The sequence below is a fragment of the Ochlerotatus camptorhynchus genome, unplaced genomic scaffold, assembly GCF_037179485.1.
Source record: "Ochlerotatus camptorhynchus isolate MF236.1 unplaced genomic scaffold, CSIRO-AGI_Acam_v1.1 ptg000277l, whole genome shotgun sequence".
Classification (NCBI taxonomy): Eukaryota; Metazoa; Arthropoda; class Insecta; order Diptera; family Culicidae; genus Ochlerotatus; species Ochlerotatus camptorhynchus.
This window is the reverse complement of record NW_027040766.1, coordinates 1,119,196-1,131,553: the sequence shown is the minus strand read 5'-3', so window position 1 is coordinate 1,131,553 and position 12,358 is coordinate 1,119,196. Positions and strand designations below refer to the sequence as shown.

At 41.8% G+C, this 12,358-nt stretch overlaps 1 protein-coding gene across 1 annotated transcript in view; it reads left to right on the top strand.

The window, feature by feature from the left end:
• Positions 1–4,261: 4,261 nt before the first annotated feature.
• The window catches only part of LOC135706300 (neuroligin-1-like), a 762,843-nt gene continuing 754,746 nt past the window's right edge, over positions 4,262–12,358 (top strand). The window contains exon 1 of the mRNA XM_065227888.1: positions 4,262–5,941. The gene's annotated coding sequence lies outside the window, so the exon portion shown is untranslated. The remainder of the gene's footprint in view (positions 5,942–12,358) is intronic.

Below are 12,358 nucleotides of genomic sequence, written 5' to 3'. Positions count from 1 at the left end.
TTAAGAAAGATTTTGAACGTTAATAACTCAGCTGCCCCTGGTCCAATTTCAATAATTTTATCACCAATCGATCAGAAAATCCTGGAAAATTCTGGAAAAACATGGTAAAACACGAGGCAAATTTACTCATCGCTGAGCTCCTGCACTTTATTTCTTATGTCTGAGATAACTAAACTCAAATTTGGGTCGTTCTCATTCGCCGTGACATCACCTTGAAAGATATCGGCGCCGGTGGTTAGCGTGATTACCTCTCACCCCAGCAGGCCTGGGTCCCCGGTTGAGTTGATGGGTCGATATGTAGGGTCCAGGTGTGTGCGCTGTCTCCCTGGCGTCTGTAGCATTGGAGCTCAGTATGGAAAACAAATCTCGCGTCACTTTTCAATAGGTCCTATCTCCATTGATCGATTCTCTTCATCGACACTCTCTTTCGTAAATAACTTGGCTTCACAAATGTTTCCTGCCATCTTCGTCGAGTTAGATGCTAGATTTTTGCTTCTTTCATTGAAAATATCCGGCCGTGGCGATTCAAAGATGATGAAGGTTGATCAAAATAATTTGTACCCCTGCTTCCAGTTTGATTACATGAGCATTTTGTGTGGTCGTTGGTTCTGAATATGGACAAACAGGCAGATGAATCCTATTCCTACTTTTTACTGTAAAAAGCTTGGTGGCCCTGAAAAGAGCCGTTTTGTTGCCAAAGTTGGTGATGAAACCAAACAGAGTGCATCTCTGTCACTTCAAAACGTAGATGACATCCATGGCCGCTTACGCTTGGCGTGTTTAGTGTAGGTGACAGCATCATGGATCTCATTTTTCAGAAATACCTTCAGCACACCTCGTAAATCAGACCGGAGATACGTCAGACACCGTCACGGCGAGCCAGATGATGGATGGTGGTTATCTTGAAGAATTTACGTTTGGTTCTGAATATGGCGATGAGTGTGAAAAATATTACACAATTCCATCCTCCCTTTTCCTACGCACCCGAAGATCGGAAGCGAATGCCACTTCGACTTGTTTCGTCTACTTACTACTCTCTGACGACTGTGCTGGGGAAGCAGCATATGCATGTAGGTAATTGGTGGATTTGTTAGTTAATTCGACGCTTTTGGACAATGTTCCATTTTCGGTTTTCACAAAGTGTACCCTCATATAGTAATCAAAGACGTAGTCCTACGTCAAAAGTGAAAACCTACCAAACTACGAGTTTAACTTAACCTAGCGTGCTAGATCACGTATGATCTGATGATTTGATCTCAGACAGGTGTCTCTAAACCTTTCCAGGATGAATACACTCCGTTCTTCTAATGTCTGAATTCCAGACAGGAGGTGGATCTCGAAGTTTCTAGTCCGTGGAGGACTGTTAAAGGACATCTTAAAGATCTTGTTCTTGATCCTTTGGAGTTTCAGGTGATTTGGCGCAACTCTCCCAGATTGGCATCCCGTATTCTATAACGGGTAAGATTATTTGTTTGTAGACATCAAACTTATTTTTCAGGGATAGAGTAGACCTCCTGTTGATGAGTGGATACAGTGATCTTATCAAGATGTTACAGTTGGTTTTGATTTTGTCAACGTGCTCCCTGAAAATCAGCTTCCTGTTCAGTGCTAAGCCGAGGAAGGCTACCTCTTTCTACCATTCCACCACTGTGCCGTTCAGGCATATCTTATTATTCATCGACGGAACAAGTCTGAGAGATTTAGAGTGTGGAAATATGATGACCTGGGTCTTTGCCGCGTTGATATGGATCTTCCAGCAGTTAATATATTCCAGGCCTCTCTGAAGTTTGGCAGTCAGAGCTCCGATGACCCTACCCTTGTAGACGATGGATGTGTCATCTGCGAACAGAGACAACGATCCACCATTAGGGAGAGCCGGCATTTCGGAGGTGAACAGGTTGAATAGAATGGGTCCAAGGATGCTTCCATGTGGAACCCCAGCACCGATGTTGAAAGCATCCGATGTGATGCCATTCAGAGAGATTCGGAACGTCCTGTTCGATAAGTAGTTGTTAATTATCATCACTAGGAAGATTGGAAGACCGTAGTGCTGCAATTTGAACACCAAGCTATCATGCCAGACATTGTCGAACGCTTTTTCAACGTCCAACAACAGATGTTTTCGAAACAGACTTGCTCCGGCTGAGAATGTTTGTTACTCGAGTCAGCTGGTGGACGGTCGAACGAGCTTTCCGAAAACCAATCTGTTCCTCGAGTAACAAATTGTTTTCTATGGCAGATATTAGAAGCCGGTGGTAGACTGCTCTTTCGAACAGTTTTGATAACCCTGAGAGAAGGCTGATTGGTCGATAACTTGAAGGAGAGGACGGTGGACTTCCAGCACGAGGGGAAGTAGCCAAGTCGGAGGCACATATTAAAAATCAGAGCCAGATCGTTGTAGAATCTGGAACTCAAGTGAACAAGTTCCAGATTCAGGATGTTGTCGAAACCTGGGGCCTTCATGTTTTCAGATGATTTAATAAAGGCCAACAGCTCCTCAGCCGTAATCTCGGATTCCTCTGGAAAAATGTTAGGAATCTGATGAAGATTGGTTGCATTTTCAGCAACCTTAGATTTCTGAGGGCTGACGATGTATTGTCTGAGATTGCGGGAGCTGACGAAGTGTTGACCTATCGCGGCTGCCTTCTCTTCAGGAGTTATCAGATGAACCACTGGGTCGCCGTAACGATCTAGTGGGGTCAGTGGTGGAATGGGTCTTGGCTTATTTTAAGAATTTTGGTTAGTTTCCTTTGAACAATCTGGAAGAGAGTGGATTCTGTTAGCAAAGTCCTAATTTCTGAGGTCCACCATCCTGGCTTGGATGGTTTTTGTTAGGCGATTACAGTGGGTCTTAAGGAGAGGCAGACCAGAGCGTTATTCCTGCCTTCGGATGGTGTTACGGAGTCTTACAAGATCTTTGGTAGATCTGTCAAGGTTCAGAGTATTGCTCACCTGTCTGGATACTGGCACGTGTTGTTCCCTGGCCCGGGATATCACCTTCTCGATGGAATGCAGACACCGGTCAACGTATTCGAGCGTCCGTAGTCGACAGTGGAGTCGACACATTGTTGGAAGTGATCGCAGCTGACACGAACTCGGTCATTTTCGGCGATCATCAAGGATTGTAGGACCACCAGAGTGTTGTTATACCACCATACAGGTATGTGAGAACAAACATATGTCCACCAAAGTCTTGTGATTTTGTGAAATCGTTGGACACTAATCGGCATCGATGAGTGAGGTGAATCAGTTCTCGGAGAACTCGATTTCGGGCACCTTCCTTGGATTTTGGTGGTGATTCATACCACAACGAGCATCACCGGCGACGAATTAGGCACTGATTACTGTAACGACTAGCCGACAGACGACGTAACACGATCGCTTCCAGGCTCGGGCATCACACACCGGTTATTGTGGCCAAGTAAATACAATTTACAGTATATGCCCAGCCGAAGCTGAAATTCATTGATGCTATGCACTAAATAATGGATGGGTATGACTTAGCTGACTAAAAATCAGTGCCAGATGGTTGTAGAATCTGGAACTCAAGTGTTTGAGTTCCAGATTCAGGATGCTGTCGAAACCTGGGGAACGAACAGTTTTATATAAACAATTTCATATACTTTATAGCGCTCAAAAACTTGCTTTCGGTATCAATAAGCCTCCGAGTTGAATGCCTCTTCTGTAAAGGTTATGTAAGATGATAATAATAGTAATAACAAAAAAAGCGCCGATTTAATTTTCGAATACTCAACCGTCCATTATCAGACGGCCTCTTTGCGATAGTAGCGCCAACATTTCCAATGTGTCCGGAAAATTGTTACCCCAAACGAATGCTTCCCATTTTCTCACGGGAGATCGTCTCCGAGTTATCTCCCTCCCTCTCTCATTAGGAAAAACATCCCTTGCTCGCAGAGAGAGCCTCATTTCTCCGGCAGTAACAACCATCACATGGACATCTGGGAGCCTCTCCCGCATCTGTCAAAGTTTGCCCCAACACGGAGAATGAGAAGCTCATTTTCCCAATGCTCCAACATGTCTCTCAATTACTCCCATCCGAGCTGGAGAAAACGCGAGCACTCTATGCTCCTAATCTCAGTGTTGTTGATTTTCCTTTGAGGTCCCATCGTGACGTGAAATTGTCAGACGGTGGGGCACAAGTGGGGGACGTAAATTTCCTGCAATCCTTGGCCGTGCGTGCTGCCGCTCCAAGTCTCGGGGCTCAAGGATTTAGTACAACTTTAACTTCGGTCGCGTCGTGTCACGGAATTGCTTCGCGCGAGTGTCGCCCGCCGTACGATTTCGAAAAATTTTCGGCGCTGCTCGAATCAGTAGAAGAGGGTGAATTTCCCAACCGGATAAACGCGAGTTTATCACGCGTGTGAATAGATTAACCTAGGCAGGGGTGTGCGAATGAATGTGGTGACAAAAAATATTCATTTGTGTGATTTTGCCGGGGAACAAAACTCGGCTCCAGGTGTACGAATGTAGTAACTGCTCTTATGGTGGGGTCGATTGCCGTGGGTGGCAAACAGGAGGGTGCCCTAATCGTGTTCTCGCTAGCGATATGCTTTTTGACGATGTACCGTACGGAGCAGTTGTGATGCTTTGTGGTGTTCAAGGTGAAGTGGCTGGGCGTATGAATTTAATGAATAAGGGATATTTCATTGACTTCCGGTGCGAAGCGAGTTGCGGGTGAAAAGGGAGCGCTTTCTATCGTGAGGTACGTGTTTATTCAAAGTTTCATCGAGGTGTATTATTTTAGCAAATCTGAGTGGTGAAAAAGTGGATAATGTGAGGGAATTCGAGAGGTGTAGATTTCCAGGCATTCTCGGGACTGTGCTATGGATGAAAAACAGAAGAAACCTTTCGGTCGCTATCAACGGTTGAAGTTTTCCGAGATAATTTACATGCTGTTGGAATGAATAAGTGAAATGAAATAAAAATGGTAATATCATCAGCATAAACAGGCCAAAGTGTACTTGGAGTTTGCCGTCTCCTACCCTGCCGAGCGTGCCAGAGGGGGTTGTTAGAACGAAATTGAAAACCGTTTCCTCGGTTCGCTTTCATCAGGATTCGGTATTCTCCCTCTGGGAATGCGAAGCAAAAAAAAAACAAGACCGGTGGTTCGTTCCAAAATCTACGACTTCAAACCGAGGTAATACCGTGAGAATATGTGATTTGGGTCGACGTGGATAGTAAAAACATCGCTCCCACCCCCCCTTGACAGAGAGCCTTTTGCGATATTGGCCTCCGGAGTGAGATAAAATTTTACAAAGTTTTGGCACGGAATTAAAAGTGTGACCTGTGCTCTGTCTTCATCAGTGTTCGGAATGCTACGAATGAATATATAAAGTGAGGCTGTGGAAGGTCAGAAGACGGTGAACCATGTCCCATTAGGAGCATTTCACAGGAAATAGAGCTTAACTTTCAACGTTCCGAAGCTTGCATACACATCTTGACGCGAGCAGAGAGAGAAATGATAAATTGAGTTGTTGATTACGAAGAAAGTGATATCGATGCCCCCTCTGGGCTACAAGAGGCTGAAAGCTGGAAATCAAGTTTACTAAGAAGGAAATCCTAATGATGATGATGATGATGGTGATGGTGATGAAGACGATAATAGCGTGATGTTATCGATCGTTTTTTTTTTTCTCGCAGTGTGAATTGTTGCTGGTGTTTGTTGAAGAAGAAAGTTGCTAGATGCCCAGAGGGCTTCCCACAGAAGAAAGCCGGTCCGGTTGCTCTGAGGGAAAAAACGGGGTGAGAAAGTTTCTGACTACACTACAAAGCACGCACCGGAACGGAACACGGATCTTACTTTGTGCGCCTTCTTCCTTCGGATTGCAGAGAAATAAATAAGGTTTTGGCTCTGCCAGTCAACGACGTCATCGATGCGGTGTGGTGCTGCTGATGCTGGATGCTGGATGCTGGTGAAAAGGTTTGATATTTTTCAAATAATTGATTTTCCTGCCGTGTCCGGTGCCGGATAGAAGCTACCTTTAGCGACCGATATAGGTTCGGGTTGGGGGCTGGGTTGTCTGTCTGTGATGTAGACTTTGATGTCTCAGGGCCAGATGAATGGTGGAATGGTGAAGAAGTAAAGCAAGTTGGTTTTGTAGGGATTTTCGGCTTCAGCAGTTGAATGGGAAAATTGAGAATAGGTATCGATGTATTTTGCTGTTTCAAAATTTAATAAGTTTTTTTTTTCTATTCTGAAAAAAAAATAGCGTTGGTTTTTGCTAGGCTGTTAATCATTCCTACCCTTTCTGTATTGTAGTGTTTCGTCATTTAACTTTTTTTTCTGAATGCTTGTTTTCATCTGAGGAAAAGCCTATTTTATTTGATCACTAAAAATATTTATCATGCTCACGTTAGCATATAAACCTCAAATCATTGTTGAAAATAGTTGCACCAAAATACTGGCGTACGTTTGTTACATGTACTCTAAATGCTTCATTTTGATTTTTTAGATTTATTATAGGCCATGCTAGAGTTTGATTCATAACCCCAGTAACTAGTGGATGGAGTAATAAATGCGCAAGCACTGAATGAACCCTTTTTGCCTTTTCTCACCACTCTATTCACTCTAATTGAAACTCCCTCAAAATAAATACAAAGTAAGGTCTAACTTAATTCAGCTATTCGTAAAATTATTTATTTGCTTGAAAGTTCTATCTATGTTCTCTGCTTGTTTTCCACTTTTTTAGTTTGTCCACTTTGCTATAATAAAATAGAACATAACCTAGTAATCAAAGATTAGCACAAAAGGTGCTAAAAACGTTGAAATTTTTCTAGGTGAATAATCATAAAAGTGACACTATCAGTTCTCCAGGCCATTGTAAGGCCCACCCAGAACGGCTGCCGTAGGCTTGACCAGCAGCCAGGGGCATAGTCAGGAGTCCCTCTGACCCTAGTGGAGTAAAAAGAACAGTTTCAAACTGTCTGTATGGGCCATTAGTATTTTTGTTTCCGTCATCCAATTGTCATAGTCCTCGTTGTCCAAAATAACTACTTGTCCACTTTTGTATAGAATACCGGCTTTGGTTTTAGTTCTGTGAGAATTAGAATTACCTCTTTTTCAGTTTTACTAAGTGAATGTCCTTTTCCGAAATAATATTCCTGGCAGTCTCGTGTAATTGAATAAGAAGTCTGTGGGTGATTGCAGTCTCCTTGTCAACGATAGCCTCTTCCATGATTTCCAACAGAGGAGTTTGGTAAAGGGGATGATCAACCCGATTCGTGCCTTCTTCAAAATTGATCTTTGCTCGCTTTCTACTCTCTTTTTACATTGCTGTACTTTAACGGATCTACTCTTTACTTTCATCTCCTCATCTATCGTATAAATTTATCATTTTAAGTCTGATATTTGACTTTAAGCAGCTCCAACTAAATAAAGACAATTAGCCCTATCCGCAGTGTTCACTCGGCTTTCGACAGAAGTAGACCACTTTGATGTGTGTCACGTGATCGTCTGTTTACTCGGCAGCAACCATTGTGTGCAGTGATGCCATATTTTATTGATTTTCAATCTGTATCTTCATCGAAAAAAATCTTTTTAATCTGTATCTGGCTGACAAAAATCTGTACTTTAGCAACAAGCCCGAAAATTTGGTGTTGCCAAAATCGAACGGTTTTATTTTTAAATTTAATTTATAATTTCGCTGATTATGAACCACCGTGAGTCATCTTTATTACAAAGACGTTATTAATAATTATTCTTTTATTAAAAATTGTAATCACATGGAACAAAAGTACGTTATTTTCAAAATCCGTTGATTTTGGCATGATGCTAAAATCGAACCGTGCCAAAATCAAACGGGTACTGAAATCTATTTATTAATATCTCAGTGTGGATTTACCTAAACCTTCATTGAGTTCATTCATAGTTCAGAAGGAGTTTGTTCAATGCTCAGAATCTTGAAAAATAACTAAAGTTTCCTTTCTAAAGAATTGCATTCTTGTTTTTCGAGGGGCTGTTAATTTGAGTATCTTCGATTCATCTATCCGAATTGAAAAGGTGTACTTTGTATTTTCTGTATTTATGTATTTTTAAGTGTTGTTTTTTTTTTGTTTTAAAGTGAGTTAAATTCATTATTTAATGTATTTTCGTATACAACGTATTTTCGATGCATTTTGGTGTATTTTATTTATGGTATTTAAGTTATAACGTGTACACATTTACGTATTTTTATGGATTTTTTTGAGTATTTTTCGAAGTGTATATTTAGAATTCAGCTGATTTTTGAAGTTGATCACCCTTCGTTTTTAAAATCATGAAATCCTATAATCTGGATTTTTAAGTGATTTGTATCTTTTCTAAAATTCAGAAAATACAAAACATTAAGTTCCAGTAGTAAAGGGTGTCCACGATGAAATTGCCACACACAAAATTGATTCGCAAAATTCGAGTTTTCATCCGATTGCCATCAAATTTTCAGGGATTGAGAAATAACTATTAAACTTCATTTTACCATTTTACTCGTATTTTATTTACAGTCCATACGCAAATGCCCGCACCTTGGCCTTAACCCCGGCCATAAGATTCTGCACAACCTGTGAATCAACCGTTTTTTGCATGTAAACCCATACTTTCTTCAGTTCCTCGACTGTATTCACTACCGTGAGTCGTTTAAGAAGGTGCTGCTTCATAATCGCCCAGTACTTCTCGATGGGGCGGAGCTCCGGAGTGTTGGGAGGGTTGAACATTTTCGGCACGAAATTGACCTTATTGTCCGCATACCACTTCAGCACGTCCTTGGAGTAGTGGCATGAGGCCAAATCCGGCCAGAAGATTGTTGGGACGTTGTGGACCTTCAGGAGAGGAAGCAGCTGCTTCTGGAGGCACTCTTTTATGTACACCTGTCCGTTCATCGTGTCCTGGGTCACGAAAGGTGCACTCCGCTTCCCGCACGTGCAGATGGCTTGCCAAACCAGGAATTTCTTCGCAAATTTGGACATCTTCTGAGTGAGAACATGCTCCGGAACGCTGAACTTATCCTTGGCCGTTAAAAACAGGTTGCCGGGGATCTGTTTGAAGTCGGCCTTCACATATGTTTCGTCGTCCATGATGCAGCATTCAACTTTCGTCAGCATGTTGAGGTACAACTTCCTGGCACGGGTTTTGGCGGACTTGTTCTGCTTCTCGTCGCGATTAAGGGCCTTTTGTACCTTGAACGTTCGAAGCCCAGCCTTAGTTTTGGCCTTCTGGACAAAACTTCGGCTTAGGTGCAGCTTCTTAGCCACATCCCTAACGGAGGCGTTCGGATTTCGGTTGAAGGCCCCAACTACGCGGTTGTGATTTTTGGTGTTGTACGAAATACTTTTTCCTTCACTTCTGGGCTTCCGATCGGTGGTCAACCGTTCCTCGAACCGCTTAATCACTCGCGACACCATGGAATTCGCGATTCCCAACGTTTTAGCGATGGAACGATGCAAGAGATCCTTGTTCTCGTGATGAATGCGCAAGATTTTATCACGCACGAGCTGTTCTTTCGACTCCATTTCCGCGAGTTTTGATCACAGGACTTTAAAACTTGCAGGATGTAAATAATGCACTATGAACTAAATCCACCCAAATTTTCATTAAATTCTACCCAACGGTTAAAAAGTTAGAGCAATTCCATAGTGTGGCAATTTCATCGTGGACACCCTTTAGTGAGAAACAAATTTGTTTCCATCGGAAAATTCCCTGGTTTACTAAAATGACTTGTTTACCAATTTGACATACACATATAGTTAATTAAATATTGTATCTGTCACCATGTAAATTAAACATAAAGAAAGGGAAATTAATATCCCTTTCAACGAGAAATCAGAACATCTGAACATCAGAAGTCCATTCAAAAGATTCCAAGCCCATTCGAAGATGATCCCATCATATTTTATTTAGTGTAAAATACGTTTTGGGTTTGATGCTCTCACTTTGAATTCAAGCTGCTCAAAAGTAAGAAACGATTATATATTAGAATTTATAAATATAAAAAAATAATATAAAATATATTCTTCTAATTTAAAAAAAATCTGTGTATTTTTCAAAAATCTGTAATTTGTATATACAGATATCTGTATCAAAATATTGAAAAAAATCTGTATGGTTACAGATAAATCTGTATATCTGGCATCACTGATTGTGTGGTCCTCCTCATTGTTCTTCATCAGCAGTTCTTTCGGTCGATGCGTCGTCGACTTTGGAAAGCAACCGTATCGTGATGAGTGTGTGAGGTACTGCAGGCGATCTACGAATTCCTTTGTTTGTCTGATATTGGAGTTTGATGTGACCATACCCTCCTTTCCAAACAATTTCCAGACATTGTGTCCCAGTCTTATTATCCTTCTGTTTCTATACTACTTGCCCCTGCCCAGCCAGGATTTGGTCAACCGTTCGAGAGTAGTATCTCAAGGAGGCTTCAGAAGCCAGTTTCCTACCTAGATTCTTCCAATCGAAATTGTTAACCATTAACCTCGAGCCCGCCACGAGTAATTGGTACCCAATACTAACCTAGAACTACTGCTGTTTAAAATGTAAATTTTGATCAAACACTCCAAAATCATTTGGCTCACAATGATGACCATGACTCACCGTAAATAAATAATAACGGTCACCTCCCCTTTTGTGGATGCTCACACCATCTTATTTAAAACAAACGTTGCAGTGCTGTGAAAAAGATCACTTTAATATACAGGGGTTCCTCAAAATAACTAGGATAGGCAAATTTTTGGTCAACTTTGGAGTGTTGTAACTTCGTCAAATATGATCCGATTTTAAAACTTCCAAAATCATTTGACTAGAAAACTAATATTGTTCTACGGTGAAGTCACTAAAAAAATCCTGGTCACCGCATACCGGAGATATTCCGGGTTTCCGGAGGGCTTGTCTAACTTGCTAAAGTTTTGGCGAAATTGTATATATGATGCTGGTTAAATATATATACTTTTAGGAAATACAACGAAAGAAGAACCATTTCTAAAGCGAATCATATGCCAAGAACTAAAATCGGCCTATAATCAACCGAGATATGACCATTTCCCTGGAATCGGTTCTGGTGAAGGGTTCTGAATGCGAGCAGATCATTTAATCACTCAAAACATGCCGTGCGACAGCTCTTTCTTCATGGTTTCTCGTCAATAGACTTTCGATAAACTTTAAATGCATCATTGACCACATTTGTCACTCTCGGAACATCCAGTATGCCCCGGGGGGGAACCTGGATCAGGGGACAATTGCAGTTTTACACCAAAACATACCGTGCGACAGCTCATTCTTCATAGTTTTTCAAGAATAGGCTTTCCATTAACTTCAAATGAATCATTGACCACATTGGCCGCTCTTGGAATCATGGGATACCCCCGAGGGACCCTGTAGCAGGGGTCAATTGCGTTTTTACACCAATACATGCCGTGCGACAGCTTTTTCTGCAAGCTTTTTCATGAATAGGCTTTTGATAGACTTCAAATGGATTAGTGACCACATTGGCCGCTCTCGGGACAATTACATTTTTACACCAAAACATGCCGTGCGACCGCTCATTCTTCATGGTTTTTCATGAATAGGCATTCATTAAACTTCAAATGGATCAGTGACCACATTGGCAGCTCTCGGAATCACGGGATACCCCCGGGGGAACCTGTAGTAGGGGGCAATTGCGTTTTGACTCAAAAACATGCCGTGCGACAGCTCTTTCTTCATGGATTTTCATGAATTTCTTTCTTTAGACTTAAAGTGAATCATTTACCACATTGGCCGCTCTCGGAACAACTGGATACCCCCGGGGGAACCTGGAGCAGAGGACAATTGCAGGGCATTCTAGTGACTCTGGAAAGGTCAATGTGGTCAATGATCCACTTCAATTCTATAGAAAGCATATTCATGAAAATCCATGAAGAAAGAGCTGTCGCACGGCATGTTTTTGAGTAAAATAGCAATTGCCCCCTACTACAGGTTCCCTCCGGGGGTATCCCGTGATTCCGAGAGCTGCCAATGTGGTCACTGATCCATTTGAAGTTTAATGAATGCCTATTCATGAAAAACCATGAAGAATAAGCTGTCGCACGGCATGTTTTGAGTGATTAAATGATCTGCCTGCATTCAGAACCCTCCACCAGAACCGATTCCAGGGAAATGGCCATATCTCGGTTGATTATAAACCGATTTTAATTCTTGGCATATGATTCGCTTAAGAAATGGTTTTTCTTTCGTTGCATTTACTAAAAATATATATATGTAACCAGCATCATGTATAAAATTTCACCAAAAATTTAGCAAGTTAGACAAGCCCTCCGGAAACCCGGATTATCTCCGGTATGCGGTGTCCAGGATTATTTTCGTGGCTACACCGTAGAACAATATTAGTTTTCC